The sequence below is a fragment of the Elaeis guineensis genome, unplaced genomic scaffold (assembly GCF_000442705.2).
Source record: "Elaeis guineensis isolate ETL-2024a unplaced genomic scaffold, EG11 Super_Scaffold_1000265, whole genome shotgun sequence".
In the NCBI taxonomy this organism is placed as follows: Eukaryota; Viridiplantae; Streptophyta; class Magnoliopsida; order Arecales; family Arecaceae; genus Elaeis; species Elaeis guineensis.
In genome coordinates, this window is record NW_027332432.1 from 329496 (window position 1) to 349658 (window position 20163).

A 20163-nucleotide genomic window follows, 5' to 3' on the forward strand; every position below is an offset into this window, starting at 1 on the left:
CTTGTTAGTCCCGATACCAATAAGGAAAAGGGAAATTTATAACAAAGTTTTCGTATTGTTGATTCCTTGGTGTAGTGCTTCTTCCCCTATGCTGCCTATTGGTACTAGTGGAATAGGATTGACCTACAATATAGAACCCATAGGTGTAACCTTTCGCTCAATACTCAAATTAACAATTGAAGCATCCGAGGCTGCATCAATCGAGGATACACGACAGAAGGAATTGTTCTATCTTCAAACTCACCTTCACCAAGCGTAGGTTTATTTCAATAATTTGGTTCTTTCTATCCCGAATCACATATCTTTCTCATAATACTGAAGTCTAAAAAAAGAAGAAAAAAGAATCAAATCGCACCATCTCTGTAATAGGTAAATGCCTTTTTTTCTCCTGAAGTTGTCGGAATTATTCGTAATAGAATATTGGCTACAATTGAAGAGGTCTTATCAATAAAATTTACATTTATCCGAGATCTAGGCATAATTAGCAATCCTTTCTATAATCTATAATTAGAATTCTTTCATTACCCTTCGGGGAAAATGATCCCACAAACAAAGGAATTGTACAATACGAAATAACATAAAACAGACTAATTCTAAAAATGTGGACCTTCCGCTCAAATTGTCCCATTTTGTTTGGACAAGGAGAGATATGAAATATTTGAATCAGATTGGATTTCATTACAATTTCGTAGTATACCAATGAACGGAACTATTACTATTTCATCTAAGATTTCATCTAAGTTGAATAACCAAGGACTTTCTTTTACTACGGATTTTGATAACTCGAGAAGTTTTGATTTGGTTATGATCCAAAGAGGAAAAAGAATAATTATTCCATGATAAAATAGAGTAGAGTAACCATCCGTTTTGTTTACATGACGTGTATACGTCATGCCATACAATGGAAATCAAAATCCATGGGACGATTCATGAATTTGTAATAGATCCATGGGGTAGCTGATGAGAGAAGTTGGTGTTGAGAAATAGGAAATTTGAAAGGAATTATTCCTATGGAACCATTGATCGGTCATACCTGTACTGCAATAATATGAATGACTCGCTATTCACTCGGTTTCTGGTCAATAATAAGATTATGTAGGAGAGATGGCCGAGTGGTTCAAGGCGTAGCATTGGAACTGCTATGTAGGCTTTTGTTTACCGAGGGTTCGAATCCCTCTCTTTCCGTTTCTGTTAATTCACCAACGTGACCGACCACAATGTATCAAATCAAATAACAACTGATACCATTATTCCAGCAATAAGACTTTTATTTGATAGAAATTCTCTATTTCAGAAATTCTCTATTCCTAATTACATTACTGCGGTACGTAAAATACAAATATCGGAAAGAACAAAAAAGAAAAAAAAATCCTACTGCTGATCTATTTGTAATACGTGAATGAGAAAAATGCGGATCAAGGCCCTTAGATCTATTTACTTCGTCGAAAAGAGGGCAAAATTCTCTGAATCTTTCTTTGTTATTTTCGTTAGGTTCAAGTCTGGCGGGAATAATATTCTACGACTAACAACTCATTTATTTTCAAACCGATCCATTTACTATCTATTATTTGATTTACTAATCCTTTATATTGGAATGAGTCAATAGTCAAATGTTTTGGCAATTCCTCGGGGGGGGTGAAGCAATATAATTTTGAATCAGAGCTTTCGATCTTTGTTTATCCTTCGTAGTAATAATATCTCGGGGTTTGCAACGATAACTTGGTATATCCACTATATGACCATTAACTAAAATATGTCTATGGTTAACTAATTGCCTAGCTCCAGGAATGGTCGAAGCCATACCCAATCGAAAAAGGATGTTATCCAAACGCATCTCAAGTAGTTGTAGTAAAACCTGACCTGTTGACCCTTTGGCTTTTCCAGCGATATGTACATATCTAACTAATTGTCGCTCCGTCAGACCATAATGAAAACGCAATTTCTGTTTTTCTTCTAGACGAATACGATATTGCGATCTTTTCCCAGAACGCAATTGGGTTTTAAGATCACTTCCGGATTTAGGTCTTTTACTAGTTAGTCCTGGTAAAGTCCCCAGACGGCGTATTTTTTTGAAACGAGGTCCTCGATAACGAGACATAAAGACTCCTTTTTTTATTTTATTGAAATTTCATTTTACAGAATAAATCTTAAATTAAGACTGAACTAAAGGATAAACAAAGCAAAGCTAAATTTACTGAAGTATTACAAAGTAGAATGAAATGAATTCTATTAATATCCGAATTTTTTGTATATGTATATATAGGAAGTTGAGGCTCCGTTTTATGATTTGTTCTGTAGAGATCTAATTGCTCCAATCCATTTTTTATTCATAGTTACAAGTTACCACGACATAATAGATCGGTGATCCAACATTTTGAGAAAAGGAGAGATTATCAATCATGGAAAAATCGATAGAGAAAAAAAGCCAGCTATCGGAATCGAACCGATGACCATCGCATTACAAATGCGATGCTCTAACCTCTGAGCTAAGCGGGCTCACATAACAGAAATAGAAATAGTATAACAAATAGAAATAATGTATAGGAATTCAGGAAACTGCTGGATCTTAGCTTAGGGCTATTAGCTATTAATTTAATATGAACTATATAGTTCATATTCATAGTTCTATTGTTATATCTATATCATTATATATATATCATTAGATATAACTAATAATATAGAACTAGATATGACTAAATAGAATTAATAGAATTCTATTTTCTAATAGATATTTTTCTAATAGAAATATATGACTAATTAGTCGAATTTTCATTCTATCATATTAATTACATTAATTATTATTTATACATTCTATTCTTTTTTTTATGCATTTTATATTATATATTTATACATTATATTTATATTTTTTAATATGTATATATATATGTTAATGAATATGTATATATAATTATATATATTAATGAAAATTTAAAATTATAAATTATGATTATAAAAAATCTAATTATTTCTTAATATAAAATAAATTTATTTCTTAAAGTAAAGCAGTTATAGCAATAATTATAGCGTATAGCGAGCGGATCGGTCCTAAGAAAAGATAAGATAAGGATAAAGATACAATCCAAATTAGAATGAGACATTCTTCTGGTTTCATTCGGAAAAGGAAGAGATAGGACGAAAAAAAAAAGAAGAATGAATATCGACCGTTCCAGTATTCCAAATCGCACTGTAAAAAAGAAAGGGAGGGAGAAACATATATATATGGGATATATCTATCCATATTGAATTGCGGATACATCAATGATAGAATCATTTCTGATTGAAACAAGGTTTATCCAATAGAAATAAACTGATAGAGGATCGCCAAAAAAATCAAATAGCAGCATACACTTTTTCGATATGGGAATCATTATCTAATGAATTCAACAGTTCCAAAATAAATGAAAGAGATGGGTGGAATTCCAACTGGATCTTGGTCTCAAATCAAAAGGGGATATGGCGAAATTGGTAGACGCTACGGACTTGATGGGATTGAGCCTTAGTATGGAAACCTACTAAGTGGTAACTTCCAAATTCAGAGAAACCCTGGAATTAAAAATGGGCAATCCTGAGCCAAATCTTTATTTTGAGAAAACAAGGGTTTATAAAACTAGAATAAAAAAAGGATAGGTGCAGAGACTCAATGGAAGCTGTTCTAACGAATGGAGTTGACTACGTTGTGTTGGTAGCTGGAATTCCTCTATCGAAATTACAGAAAGGACGGCCCTATATAATATATCTAATACGTACGTATACATACTAACATATCAAACGATTAATCACGACCCGAATCTATCGAATATATATATATATGAAAGAAAAAATTCAGAGTTATTGTGAATCCATTCCAATCGAAGTTGAAGGAAGAATCGAATATTCAGTGATCAAATCATTCATTCCCGAGTTTGATAGATCTTTTGAAAAACTGATTAATCGGACGAGAATAAAGAGAGAGTCCCGTTCTACATGTCAATACCGACAACAATGAAATTTATAGTAAGAGGAAAATCCGTCGACTTTAGAAATCGTGAGGGTTCAAGTCCCTCTATCCCCAACAAAAAGTCCATTTTACTTCCTAACTATTTATCCTCTTTTTTTCATCAGTGGTTCAAACAAAATTCACTATCTTTCTTTCTCATTCACTCTACTCTTTCACAAATGGATCCGAGGAGAAATCTTTGGATCTTATCCCAATTTGGATAGATACGATACCTGTACAAATGAACATATATGGGCAAGGAATCTCTATTATTGAATCATTCACATTCCATATCATTATCCTTACATTTATTAGATAAAATTTTTTAATACTTTACTTTATTTAATACTTTACTTTATTTAGATTTAGTCCCTTTAATTGACATAGATACAAGTACTCTACTAGGATAATGCACGGGAAATGGTCGGGATAGCTCAGTTGGTAGAGCAGAGGACTGAAAATCCTCGTGTCACCAGTTCAAATCTGGTTCCTGACACATGAATAATATATCGGATAGATATTCATACAAATTAATCGAGACAGATCAGGATATATATTCGTTAATAGTCAAGAATACTTATTCATCTAGCGTATAGATATATACCTCCATTTTTAGAGATGGGTAAAAAATATATGTATGGTTATGGTAAAGAACTAAAGTGGGATTATGTTCCCTTTTTTTGTTTCTTTTTTCTTTCTTGTTTGTTCATATTGTGCTTTCTCTCACTCAAAAAGAGTGCTAAGTCTTCATATATATATCAAAAAAAAAGAAAAAAGTTTGAAAAAAACTTAAAAAAAGTATAGAGGGGTTGAAGAATAGGAATAGACAGGATGCATTTCAGACACAATACAAATAAAATTCAATCCCTTTTTATTTCGGAATTTCGCTTTTTCTTTTATATTTATTCTATTTCTTCACTCTTGCTTACGTTACTTTCCGAGGTCTGTCTAAGTGATGTGCGCGGTACAAAGTTCATGGTGCAGAACTCTTTTGATTCATCTTTTTGTTTCTGCTCATACAAAATAGATATTATCTTTTCCAAATTCAGGAATAGCAATGAAGCCTTTTTTAGGCCTATCCATAATACGAATTAGAGTCCAGTTACTCTGTTTCATCTAGAACAGAACGTAAAAATATTCCTTGACTTGAATGAAATCTGGAGTTGTGTCGTATAAGTGAACATTAGTTTCCTTATCATTCAATGAGCATCTTGTATTTCATAGAAATTTGGGGTAATATAGTCCTTACGTAAGGGCCAGCCTATCCAACTTTCAGGCATCAAGATACGTTTAAGGCGTGGATGATTATCATAAGAGATTCCCAACATATCATAAGATTCGCGTTCTTGAAAATCAGCACTTTTCCAAATCCAGAAAACAGACGAGATTCTAGGATTATTCCTTGGGACAAATACTTTTATGCATACTTCTTCTGGTTTATCTACACCATATTGTATTCTCGTAAGATGATACACACTAGCTAAAAATCCGCCTGGTGCTACATCATAGGCACACTGGGAGCGTAAATAATTGTAACCATATACATATGAAATGACAGCAATGGAGTACCAATCCTCGGTTTTTATTTGTAAAGTCTCTATTCCTCGGCAATCGAAGCCCAAAGATCTATGAACTAGCTCATGCTTGACTAACCAATCAGATAAACGATCCTGCTGCATCTTCTTGATCTCTCCACCATTTGTATGAGTATTTCACATTTACTACATTTACAATGAAATTTTCAAAGATTGACCCGCTGTTTCTTATTCTGCACAAAAGAACCCTGCCTGATTCACTAATTCGTGGGAAGATATTGAACTTTTGGATTTGAAAAATGTTTCAGAAGGCATCTCTGAAGTAGATGGTGATTGATAGAGCAATCCTTGATCGTAATTTCCAGTATGAGTACTGCGTCGAACATAAAACTTGTGATTGGTAGAAAAACATCGATTTTCCTGTTGAGACACAGTTCTATCTTCAAAGATTTCTCGAGATATCTTCTTACGAAGTTTCATTATAGCATCTATAACTGCTTCTGGTTTAGGTGGACAGCCCGGCAAATAGACATCCACAGGAATTAGCTTATCGACTCCCCGAACAGTACTATAAGAATCAGTACTGAACATCCCTCCTGTAATAGTACAAGCTCCCATAGCAATGACATATTTTGGTTCAGGCATTTGCTCATATAATCTCACTAAAGAAGGAGCCATTTTCATTGTTACTGTGCCGGCTGTTAAAATTAGGTCCGCTTGCCTAGGACTCGATTTTGGTACCAATCCATAACGATCAAAGTCGAATCGCGAGCCTATTAATGAAGCAAATTCAATGAAACAACAACTGGTACCATATAGAAGCGGCCATAAACTAGAGAGTCTTGACCAATTCGAAAGATCATTCGATGTAGTTGAAATAACTGAATTGGGGGTTGTTTGGTCAAGTAATGGAAACTCAATCAAATTCATAACTGTCTCAATATAATCTTTTCCTTCCCTTTTATTTTGATTGTCTGAATATTCAGTTAAGACCATTCCAATGCTCCTTTTCGCCATGCATAAACTGAACCAACAATTGGGATAAGCACGAAAATGAAAGCTTCGATAAATACAGATACACCCAATACATCGAAACTCATTGCCCACGGATAAAGAAAGACCGTTTCAACATCAAAAACAACAAAAACTAGAGCAAACATGTAATAGCGGATTCGGAATTGTAACCAAGCATCCCCCATGGGTTCTATACCCGATTCATAACTCGAAAGCTTCTCTGGTCCTTCACTAACCGGTGCTAAAACTCCGGAAATTACAAATGTCAAGATAGGAATAACGCTTGATATTATCAGAAATGCCCAGAAAATATCATATTCGTGAAGCAGAAACATAAATGTACTCCTATTAATTATTATTGTGGAATATAAATATATGTGGAATATGCTGAATTATTCGATTCGAATTGGAATTGTCAATTCATCCAGAACTTATTAGGCGAAACAAGAATTGATTTTGATCAAATCAAACCGCATAGTTTAGAGTTTGTTTGCTGTGGGGCATGTCTTGTTTAAAGATTCATTTAACGGAATTCCACTTACATTTTTTTATTTCGATTCTATTTCGATATGGTGTAGACATAGGGTTCTCTTACACAAACTAAATTCTATCGCTTTGTCTCGGTTTCTCTATACTTTATCTCTATACTCTATAAAATAGAGTATAAAAATACTCTATAAAAAAATAAAATAAAAAAGTACTATAATATAAAAAAAGAAAAAAAAAGTAAAAAGTCAAGTAATTAACAAGTAATTAAATAGTAATTAATTACTAATTACATTACTAAACTAAAATATTAATTAAATATTATACTAGTACATATTCTAATACTAATTGATAATATTACTAAATTAATAATGCGAATTAATCCTATGTTTCATTACATATATATAATGAGATAATGAAAATAAAAGAAAATAAAAACATATAAAAAAATATAATTAATATAGAAATATAATATAAAAATAATATAGAAATATAATATAAAAAAAAAAATTCAAAACGGAAAAAATTTCAGTAGTCATATGGGGTAAAATATCTAGGGATTTCTAGCATATTCTTTTCGAAGTATTTTTTTTTCATTAATATCTGTGTATAGGATCATTGCTTCTATTGATTTGATACGAATACATTACATAAACATAATCTAAAGCACCGAACGATTATATTTTTTCTCCTTTCCTTATCCTGGATTTCATTTCTATTTTCCTTAATTGATTTGATTCAATCCGTTGAGTTGCGAGTTTACATATAACAACTCATATCTTTCTATACAAAAAAAATTCGAAACTTTTTTCTTGTACTATACCGACTGACCCTCTCAGAAATAAAATAAAAAGAATCGAGTTATTTCATTAGAGTTAGAATGAAAAAAAAGAGTCATTCCATTTCAGGCCAATCTCGAGTACTAAAGAAAGATCGCGATTTGGAATGAACCAAAATACTTGTTTGTTTTGTTACGGCAATAACACTTAGTAATAGTAAGAAAACCCGATGGGTTGGATTTCACTACAAGAAAAAGGTTTGTTTTACAGCAAACCCACATTACACAATGAAACATACCACAGAGTGGTATAATAGACGGAATCGTAAATTATCTAATCTACATAAGAAAGATACTTCTAATAGAAAGAATTAGACATTATCGAATGATTTGACAGACCAAATCCCAAAACCAACTCAACTCATAGAATATAGAAGAAGGAAATTGATACATTTAGGACCAATTCATTATCTCTGCATTATCTCTAAATCAATCAATTGGGGTTGTTGTTCTGCCAAAAAGCGATTAGTCAGGCGACTCCACACACAAAACAAATACAAGAAAAGAATAGGTCCTAGATCTATGTGACTGTTGAAGTTTTTAGACAGAATCATGTCATGATTCTCACTTCATAAATTGACCGGATTCGATATACCAACGCAAAAATATATCACTAACTCTTTAATCATGGACAGGAAAAGAGGAAAAAGGTCATATGTAATCCATCCACGAAGATTAATGAAGGAAGATGAGTATTTTATCCGAGATTTTACAAATACTGATTAGATCTATTGGAATGAATTATTGTTTTTTATTGTTTTTATTTTCCTGTCCCTATGTATTTACATGAACATGTGGTAATACTTTTGGATCAACCAACCGACCAGTCTATAAACAAGTACTAATGAGGAAATGAAAACTATACTAAACTAAAATAGAATGTATTAGGGCTATACGGACTCGAACCGTAGACCTTCTCGGTAAAACAGATCAAACTGATTATTATCGAAATGATTCGAACTGTTTCAAAGACCCAACATGCATTTTGTTGCATTGGGCTCTTTCATAAACTGATGTAAAGATCAGTTAGTCCACCATATTTTTCTTTACAGGAAAATAATGAGATGGTTCCATGTGCTCTGATTCATCATTTGTATTCTGATCTAGGAGCAATACCAAAGTGTTTCAAAGAAGGGTTACCTTGACTTAGGTCTGCCTTCGGCCTAGATCAAACTAAGTTAGATGGAGTCTCTATCGCTACGCTGCAAGAGTCGAATATGAGACTTCATACACCTTAAAGTTCATAGGACGAAAAAAGGTTATTTTGAGGCCCTTATACTCATTATGCCTAGCATTGAATGGACTGGGTATTTACCTTATCAACTATCAAATCAATGGCGGGTTCTATTTGATTTGGCACCTGAATTCGCACCTGAATCGGACCGAACCCAATATTTGTCAGGCTATTGTTCTCTTGTTCCCTCGAATCTATCTGTGGAGTAAGACATCGATTTGTCAATAAGATCAATTATGTTTATTGCATAATGGGCTCCCCTGAAAAGCATTAGCGCACGTGTAAACGAGGTGCTCTACCTAACTGAGCTATAGCCCTTGTCATAGATATATTATATTAACATATGGATAATTTCTTGTCAAGATGGATATTCCATAATCCCACATGATAGCTCTCTGATCCGTCTACTGTTAACAGATTGGTATTGCTTAGAAATAATATTCCACTTATAATCCTATAAGTGAATAACCTACTTAACTCAGTGGTTAGAGTATTGCTTTCATACGGCGGGAGTCATTGGTTCAAATCCAATAGTAGGTAGAACTTATTAGATACCGAAGTCAATTGAGTGATATCTAATAAGTTTTTCTACCCATTTTCTTTTTTTTTTCGTTATATCATACAGTTCTAAAGAACTTCTTTTGATTATTTTGATGTATTGACTTGACTAGGAGGAAATAGCATTTACAGCCTCTACTCGTGTCCTAGCTCGTCTGAGAGCTAGATTCGCTTCAATTGCTTGTCTCTTACCCTCAGCTCTACTCAAGTTAGCTTCAGCTATTTCAAGAGCTTGCTGAGCTTCTTGCGGATCAATGTCAGTACTCATCTCCGCATCATTTCCTAAAATGGTGATCTCATTATTACCTATTCTAGCGAAACCACCCATCAGAGCCACCGTTAACCATTGGTCGTTGAGGCGTATTCTCAAAAGACCTATATCTACAGCCGTGGCAATAGGGGCGTGGTTTGGTAATACGCCAATTTGGCCACTATTAGTAGATAAAATGATTTCTTTCACTTCTGAATCCCAAATAATTCGATTAGGAGTCAGTACACAAAGATTTAAGGTCATTTCTTCAATTTGCTCTCCACTTCTAAGTTCATAGCTTTCGCGGTAGCTTCATCGATGTTACCCACCAAATAAAAGGCCTGCTCGGGAAGACCGTCTAATTCTCCGGAAAGGATCAATTGAAACCCCCTAATTGTTTCTGCAAGACCAACATATTTCCCTGGAGAACCAGTAAATACTTCTGCCACGAAGAAGGGTTGTGATAAGAAACGCTCAATTTTTCGTGCTCTTGCTACAGTTAAACGATCTTCTTCGGATAATTCGTCCAACCCAAGGATAGCTATAATGTCCTGAAGTTCTTTGTAACGTTGTGAAGTTTGCTTAACTCTTTGCGCAGTTTCATAATGTTCCTCACCAACGATTCGAGGTTGTAACATAGTTGACGTTGAATCTAACGGATCCACTGCTGGATAAATACCTTTAGCAGCTAATACTCTTGATAGTACGGTAGTAGCATCTAAATGTGCAAATGTCGTGGCAGGAGCAGGGTCGGTCAAATCGTCCGCAGGTACATAAACCGCTTGGATCGAAGTTATAGATCCCTCTTTGGTAGAGGTAATTCTTTCTTGCAAAGAACCCATTTCTGTACTAAGGGTAGGTTGATAACCCACTGCGGAAGGCATTCTCCCTAATAAGGCGGATACTTCTGATCCTGCTTGGACGAAACGAAAAATATTGTCGATGAATAGAAGCACGTCTTGTTCATTAACATCCCGGAAATATTCCGCCATGGTTAGGGCAGTTAAACCAACTCTCATACGAGCTCCCGGCGGTTCATTCATTTGACCATAGACTAGAGCTACTTTTGATTCCGCAATATTTTTTTCATTAATCACTCCGGATTCTTTCATTTCCATGTAAAGATCATTTCCTTCACGAGTACGTTCGCCTACTCCGCCAAATACGGATACGCCTCCATGAGCTTTGGCAATGTTATTGATCAATTCCATGATGAGTACTGTTTTACCCACTCCAGCTCCCCCAAATAGTCCGATTTTTCCTCCACGGCGATAAGGAGCTAAAAGATCCACCACTTTAATCCCTGTTTCAAAGATTGATAATTTCGTATCTAACTGTATAAAGGCAGGCGCAGATCTATGAATAGGAGATGTTGTGCGAGTATCTACAGGACCTAAATTATCAACAGGTTCCCCAAGAACGTTGAAAATTCGTCCGAGAGTAGCTCCGCCGACTGGAACACTTAGAGGAGCTCCCGTGTCAATCACTTCCATTCCTCTCATCAGACCATCTGTAGCACTCATAGCTACAGCTCTAACTCGATTATTTCCTAATAATTGTTGTACCTCACAAGTCACATTAATTTGCTGACCGACAGTATCTCGACCCTTAACTACCAAAGCGTTATAAATATTAGGCATCTTGCCCGGGGGAAAAACGACATCCAGTACTGGGCCAATAATTTGAGCGATACGCCCTAGGTTTTTTTCTTCAAGTGTGGAAACCACAGGACTAGAAGGAGTAGGATTGATTCTCATAATTATAATAAAGTGAAATATGTCGAAATTTTTTTTGGAATAGTGCCATGTCAAATCGAAAATAAATGTCCGATAGCAAGTTGATCGGTTAATTCAATAAGAAAAAAAATGGGAGTTAGTACTCGATTTAGTTGGTACCACCCAACCGAATCTGATTCAATCGTTTACTCATTGAATGAGTAAATTTTCAAGTTCAGCCAATTCTTTTTTCAAAATGTCAAGTAGATGAAATCGTGAGTAAGTGTGTTTCATTTCTCTATCATTATAGAAAATACCATCTATATTAGATTATCTATGGAATTCGAACCCGAACTTGATTTATGATTCATTATTTCGATTTCACTGACCATTGTTCTTTATTTTTTTATTTTTTTGCATATAGATTAGATTTCCGCCTATTCTTTATACCCTTTCATGGATGAATTTATGCCTATTTTCACATAATAGGATTTACGTATACAACATATATTACTGTCAAGAGGGGATTATCTTAGTATTCAGATATTTAGATTCAAAATAAGAAGGGGATCAATTCAATTATAAACTTGCAAAACAAGGATTGGGTTGCGCCATATATATTAAAGAGTATACAATAATGATGTATTTGGTGAATCAAATACATGGTCTAATAACGAACCGAACCATTTTAACATAACATTTTAATTAGTTGATAATATTAGTTGAATATTTTTTGAAAGATTTTCTTTTTGTCAAAGGTTTCATTCACGCCTAATCCATATCGAGTAGACCTTGTCGTTGTGAGAATTCTTAATTCATGAGTTGTAGGGAGGGACTTATGTCACCACAAACAGAGACTAAAGCAAGTGTTGGATTTAAAGCTGGTGTTAAAGATTACAAATTGACTTATTATACTCCTGACTACGAAACCAAAGATACCGATATCTTGGCAGCATTCCGAGTAACTCCTCAACCCGGAGTTCCGCCTGAGGAAGCAGGGGCAGCGGTAGCTGCCGAATCTTCTACTGGTACATGGACAACTGTGTGGACTGATGGACTTACCAGTCTTGATCGTTACAAAGGACGATGCTACCACATCGAAACCGTTGTCGGGGAGGAAAATCAATATATTGCTTATGTAGCTTATCCTTTAGACCTTTTTGAAGAAGGTTCTGTTACTAACATGTTTACTTCCATTGTGGGTAATGTATTTGGTTTCAAAGCCCTACGAGCTCTACGTCTGGAGGATCTGCGAATTCCCCCTTCTTATTCCAAAACTTTCCAAGGCCCGCCTCATGGTATCCAATCTGAAAGAGATAAGTTGAACAAGTATGGTCGTCCTCTATTGGGATGTACTATTAAACCAAAATTGGGATTATCCGCAAAGAACTACGGTAGAGCGGTTTATGAATGTCTACGCGGTGGACTTGATTTTACCAAGGATGATGAAAACGTGAACTCACAACCATTTATGCGTTGGAGAGACCGTTTCTTATTTTGTGCCGAAGCAATTTATAAAGCGCAGGCCGAAACGGGTGAAATCAAAGGACATTACTTGAATGCTACTGCGGGTACATGTGAAGAAATGATCAAAAGGGCCGTATTTGCCAGAGAATTGGGAGCTCCTATCGTAATGCATGACTACTTAACTGGGGGATTCACTGCAAATACTAGCTTGGCTTATTATTGCCGCGATAACGGCCTACTTCTTCACATCCATCGCGCAATGCATGCAGTTATTGATAGACAGAAAAATCATGGTATGCATTTTCGTGTACTAGCTAAAGCATTACGTATGTCTGGTGGAGATCATATTCACGCGGGTACAGTAGTGGGTAAACTGGAAGGGGAACGTGAGATGACTTTGGGTTTTGTTGATTTATTACGTGATGATTTTATTGAAAAAGACCGAAGTCGCGGTATCTTTTTTACTCAAGATTGGGTCTCTATGCCAGGTGTTATACCCGTGGCTTCAGGGGGTATTCATGTTTGGCATATGCCTGCCCTGACCGAAATCTTTGGGGATGATTCCGTACTACAGTTTGGCGGAGGAACTTTAGGACACCCTTGGGGAAATGCACCCGGTGCAGTAGCTAATCGGGTGGCTTTAGAAGCGTGTGTACAAGCTCGTAATGAAGGACGTGATCTTGCTCGTGAAGGTAATGAAATTATCCGTGAAGCTAGCAAATGGAGCCCTGAACTAGCTGCCGCTTGTGAAGTATGGAAGGAGATCAAATTCGAATTCGAACCAGTAGATAAGCTGGATAGATGAAGAGATAAAATAAGCGTGCATAATTCAGTAATTCCTGTTTGTTCTTCTAATTGATTGCAATTAAACTCGGCCCAATCTTTTCCTAAAAAAAAAGGATTGAGCCGAACCGAATAAAATAAAGAATGAGCATCCTATACTATGTATTTGGTATTTGCATATATCTCTCATATGTACAGACCTTACTTATTTACTTATTTACTTACCTATTTTCCTATACATAAGATCTAAATACAAGATAAGATCGAAGACTAAACAACTCAATACTTCTATAACTCAATACTTCTATTGTTTATTGTTGAATCCATAATTAATCCTATGGATCTTGGGGTTGTTGGATCATTTTATATCCCGTAGTTTCAGGCTATAGATCAAGCCAAAGGAGGGGCTCTTTCTACCCATCCTGTATATTGTCTTTTCTTTCCGTGTCGGAATAGAAACTTATTATTTGATTATACGATACAAGATTATACGAGAACGAATTCTTTATTTATAGGAAGAAACAACTATTTTTCTTTTCGATGAGAATTTGTAGTACATGACATGAGAGAAACCTGTCTTTATATTTTTTAATTGAGAAAAAGATTCTATCAATATATTGAAGTGATACTTTGGACTCCCCCCCCAAAAATCAGTACTTTCAATACTCACTTGTTACGTTATTGTTATCTTATTAGTTAACAATCTTAATGATTGCATTCATATGCTTAATTCCTGATAGGAAATAAAATAGTAAAATGATTATTCATGGAATGACTATTCATCTATTGTATTTTCATCAAATAGGGGGCAAGAAGACTCTATGGAAAAATGGTGGTTCAATTCGATGTTGTCTAACGATAAGTTAGAACATAGGTGTGGACTAAATAAATCAATGGATAGTCTTGATGCTATTGGACATACCAGTGGAAGTGAAGAACCCATTCTAAATGGTACGGAGAAAAACATTCCTAGTCGGAGTGATAGTGGCAGTTATAGTTTCAGAAATGTTGATTATTTATTTGATATCAGGGATATTTGGAGTTTGATCTCTGATGACACTTTTTTAGTTAGGGATAGTAATGGTGACAGTTTTTCTGTATGTTTTGATATTGAAAATCAGATTTTTGAGATTGACAATGATAGTTCTTTTCTGAGTGAACTAGAAAGTTTTTTTTCTAGTTATTTAAATAATGGGTCTAAGAGAAACAATCACAACTATTATCATTACATATATGATACTCAATCTAGTTGGAATAATCACATTAATAGTTGCATTGATAATTATCTTCGTTTTGAAGTCAGTATTAATAGTTCCATTTCGGGTGGTACCGACAATTACAGTGACAGTTACATTTATAGTTTCATTTGTACTGAAAATGTAACCGGTAGTGAAAGTGGAAGTTCTGGTATAAGAACTAGTAAAAATGGCAGTGATTTCAATATAAGAAGAAGATCTAATGATTTCGGTAGAAAAAAAAAATACAGACATTTATGGATTCAATGCGAAAATTGTTATGGATTAAATTATAAAAAATTTTTTAGGTCAAAAATGAATATTTGTGAACAGTGTGGATATCATTTGAAAATGAGCAGTTCAGATAGAATCGAACTTTCGATTGATCCGGGGACTTGGGATCCTATGGATGAAGATATGGTCTCTATGGACCCCATTGAATTTCATTCAGAGGGGAAACCCTATAGAGATCGTATCGATTCTTATCAAAGAAAGACAGGTTTAACTGAAGCTGTTCAAACAGGCATAGGTCAACTAAATGGTATTCCCATAGCAATTGGAGTTATGGATTTTAAGTTCATGGGAGGTAGTATGGGATCTGTAGTAGGCGAGAAAATCACCCGTTTGATCGAGTATGCTACTAATCGATCTCTACCTGTCATTATTGTGTGTGCTTCTGGAGGAGCGCGCATGCAAGAAGGAAGTTTGAGTTTGATGCAAATGGCTAAAATATCTTCCGCTTCACATAATTATCAATCAAATAAAAAATTATTCTATGTATCAATCCTTACATCTCCTACAACCGGTGGAGTAACAGCCAGTTTTGGTATGTTGGGAGATGTCATTGTTGCTGAACCTAATGCCTACATTGCATTTGCGGGCAAAAGAGTAATTGAACAAACATTGAATAAGACAGTACCCGATGGTTCACAAGCGGCTGAGTATTTATTCCATAAAGGCTTATTTGACCCAATTGTACCACGTAATCCTTTAAAAAGTGTTCTGAGTGAGTTATTTCAGCTCCACGGTTTCTTTCCCTCGAATCAAAATTCAAAAAATTTATAAAGTATAGTACTAAATTCAATTATTTGTAGCGAACAAGTATTTAGTTCATCGTAATCAAAAAAAAAACTAAAAAGAATGGTGTTTTCTTTGATGACATAAGTTCTACTTGTAATAAGAGTTAGAAGCTTCGGGTAATTACTTTTTAGTTTTTCCTCCAGATCTATTTTTTTATCCTACCTCTATTCATGATTAGTAATCACGAACCTTCTATCAACAGGATAAAAAAGTGAATTTCTCCCTCCGAGGAATTAGAATTAGGGAAAATTAAAAAAAAATTATCTGGCCTTCTTACGTATTAATATAGACAATAAAAAAAAATATCGAAATCAAAATAAAAAAGAAATAATATTTTTTATTAAATTTAATAAATTATTAATAAATAATTAGAATATAATTATTAAATAATATTTTTATATATAATAAATAATATTATAAATATAATAAAATTATATTATAAATATAATACAGTTTATGATATATACTTAGGATAGATATACTTATCATATCATAAGATATCTTTTTCTTTCTAATAGATAGAAATATTAAATCGAGGCACCCATTCTATGACAGATCTCAACTTACCCTCTATTTTTGTGCCTTTAGTGGGCCTAGTATTTCCGGCAATTGCAATGGCTTCTTTATCTCTTCATGTCCAAAAAAATAAGATTGTCTAGATCCGATGGGACCAAATCTCATCAATTTATTTCAACGCTGGATCATAATACAGATATTTATTTAGTGTAATATGGTACGATATGTGACTCTTTACGAACACAAATGAAAGAACTATTATGCATTTATGCGGATACATGATATCCGCATAAATGCATGTATATGCAGGTATAGCTGGTTAAATTAAAAATGGATCGGCGAATATTTTATTTAAATGGAAAGTCAATGTATCTAACAAATTACTTCTAACGGTTTACATCAGAATAGTGCTAGTTAATGAAAGTTACTTCGGGATCAAGAAAGTAAAATTCATTTGGGTTATTCTCTCAATTCCAATCGAATGCAACTGGATCTAGTAGAGTATGAATTGGCGATCAGAACATATATGGATAGAACTTATAATGGGGTCTCGAAAAACAAGTAATTTTTTCTGGGCCTGTATCCTTTTTTTAGGTTCGCTAGGATTCTTAGTGGTTGGAACTTCCAGTTATCTTGGTAGGAATCTGATATCCGTATTTCCATCTCAGCAAATTATTTTTTTTCCACAAGGGATCGTGATGTCTTTCTATGGGATCGCCGGTCTATTCATTAGCTCCTATTTGTGGTGCACAATTTCATGGAATGTAGGTAGTGGTTATGACAGATTCGATAGAAAAGAAGGAATAGTGTGTATTTTTCGTTGGGGATTTCCTGGAATAAATCGTCGCATCTTCCTTCGCTTACTTATGAAAGATATACAATCAATCAGAATGGAGGTTAAAGAGGGTCTTTATCCTCGTCGTGTCCTTTATATGGAAATCAGAGGCCAAGGAGCCATTCCCTTGACTCGTACTGATGAGTATTTTACTCCACAAGAAATTGAACAAAAAGCTGCCGAATTGGCCTATTTCTTGCGCGTACCAATTGAAGTATTTTGAAATGAACTGAAGAAAAAATTGAAAAAAACTTGCTAATTTCCTTTTTAATACAACCGTCGACTCTATTTGATATTTCTCTGAAGTACGAGTTCTATAAAAAGGTATTGAACCCATGGATCTATTTCCTATTTTTGTGTAATAATTTAGATCTCGGATCTAGAAGGAAAGGAATATAGAAATAGAATAAGGTCCTTTTAGGATAAAAATGAAAAAAAAAAGAAAGCCTTGGTCTCCCTCCCATATATTTCATCCATAATATTTTTGCCCTGGTGGGTCTCTCTCTCATTTAATAAATGTCTGGAACCTTGGGTTACTAATTGGTGGAATACCGGGAAATCCGAAACTTTTTTGAATGATATTCAAGAGAAAAACGTTCTAGAAAGATTCATAGAATTGGAAGAACTATTCCTCTTGGATGAAATGATAAAGGAGTACCCGGAGACGCATATACAAAAACTTCGTATAGGAATACACAAGGAAACGATACAATTGGTCAAAACACACAATGAATATCATCTCCATATCATTTTGGATTTCTCGACAAATATAATTTGTTTCGCTATTCTAAGTGGTTATTTTATTCTGGGTAATGAAGAACTTGTCATTCTTAATTCTTGGATTCAGGAATTCCTCTATAACTTAAGTGACACAATAAAAGCTTTTTTGATTCTTTTAGTTACTGATTTATGGATCGGATTTCATTCGACCCATGGTTGGGAACTAATGATTGGTTCGGTCTACAACGATTTTGGATTGGTTCATAACGATCAAATTATATCCAGTCTTGTTTCCACTTTTCCAGTTATTCTAGATACAATTGTGAAATATTGGATCTTCTATTATTTAAATCGTGTATCTCCTTCACTTGTAGTTATTTATCATTCAATGAATGAATGAAGAACTCATTTGATCTCCTGATATCAATCAAATCAGAATCTTTCTTCGTATATAAAGAAAGGATTTTCAATCTTACTTAATTCTTTATATTTCTAGCTCTTCAAGGTATTCGTCCTATATTCCAGTATCCAGTACAATTATCCCAGTACAATGACAGACTCGTGTATAGGGAACTATACTAGCTACCTATCTAATTTATTGTAGAAATTCCGGGATCAATGATTGGACATGCAAAATAGAAATACTTTTTCTTGGGTAAAGGAACAGATGACTCAATCGATTTCTGTATCGATCATGATATATGTAATAACTCGGGCATCTATTTCAAATGCATATCCCATTTTTGCGCAGCAGGGTTATGAAAACCCACGAGAAGCAACTGGACGAATTGTATGTGCCAATTGCCATTTAGCTAATAAGCCCGTGGATATTGAAGTTCCGCAAGCCGTGCTTCCTGATACTGTATTTGAAGCAGTTGTTCGAATCCCTTATGATATGCAACTGAAACAAGTTCTTGCTAATGGTAAAAAGGGGGCTTTGAATGTAGGGGCTGTTCTTATTTTACCCGAGGGATTCGAGTTAGCCCCCCCCGATCGTATTTCTCCCGAGGTGAGAGAAAAGATGGGAAATCTGTCTTTTCAGAGTTATCGTCCCAATAAAAGAAATATTCTTGTGATAGGTCCTGTTCCCGGTCAGAAATATAGTGAAATCGCCTTTCCCATTCTTTCCCCCGACCCTGCTACGAGGAAAGACGTTCACTTCTTAAAATATCCCATATATGTAGGTGGGAACAGAGGAAGGGGTCAGATTTATCCTGATGGGAGCAAGAGTAACAATACAGTCTATAATGCTACATCAGCAGGTATAGTAAGCAGAATAGTACGTAAAGAAAAAGGAGGATATGAAATAACCATAGTTGATGCATCGGATGGACATCAAGTGGTTGATATTGTACCTCCAGGGCCAGAACTTCTTGTTTCAGAGGGTGAATCCATCAAGCTCGATCAACCATTAACAAGCAATCCCAATGTAGGAGGGTTTGGTCAGGGAGATGCAGAAATAGTGCTTCAAGATCCATTACGTGTCCAAGGCCTTTTGTTCTTCTTGGCATCTGTTATTTTGGCACAAGTTTTTTTGGTTCTTAAAAAGAAACAGTTTGAAAAGGTTCAATTGTATGAAATGAATTTCTAGGTCCAGAAATTCCTTAACATCAAGTTGGTAAAAAGCAACAAATTATTGTCGATCGATACTTATGTATGATCAAAAAATTCTGTAAACCTTTTTGTTTATACTGTTTTTGTTTTGTTTGTGGGATGTCTGGAATTCATTACGTGTATCCCATTCCTAGTAATAGACTATAGGCATACAAATATAAAGGAAGAGAATACAAGGGAAGGATGGGAAAAATGAAAGGAACAAATACTTTTAGGAGGGATTACTAGTCTTCCTAATCTTCTATTCGACACAAGAAAAGGGATTTTACACCCTTTTCTTGTGTCGTCTTGTATCGAAATAATAATG

At 34.7% G+C, this 20163-nt stretch overlaps 3 non-coding genes across 3 annotated transcripts; 2 read left to right on the forward strand and 1 right to left on the reverse strand.

Moving 5' to 3' along the window:
• The first annotated feature begins 1098 nt into the window (after positions 1-1098).
• TRNAS-GGA (transfer RNA serine (anticodon GGA)) lies at positions 1099-1185 on the forward strand. The gene has a single exon. It is a non-coding gene; the product is annotated as a tRNA-Ser (tRNA).
• A 1238-nt stretch (positions 1186-2423) lies between these two features.
• TRNAT-UGU (transfer RNA threonine (anticodon UGU)) lies at positions 2424-2496 on the reverse strand. The gene has a single exon. It is a non-coding gene; the product is annotated as a tRNA-Thr (tRNA).
• A 1903-nt stretch (positions 2497-4399) lies between these two features.
• On the forward strand, positions 4400-4472 carry TRNAF-GAA (transfer RNA phenylalanine (anticodon GAA)). The gene has a single exon. It is a non-coding gene; the product is annotated as a tRNA-Phe (tRNA).
• The last annotated feature ends 15691 nt before the right edge of the window (positions 4473-20163 follow it).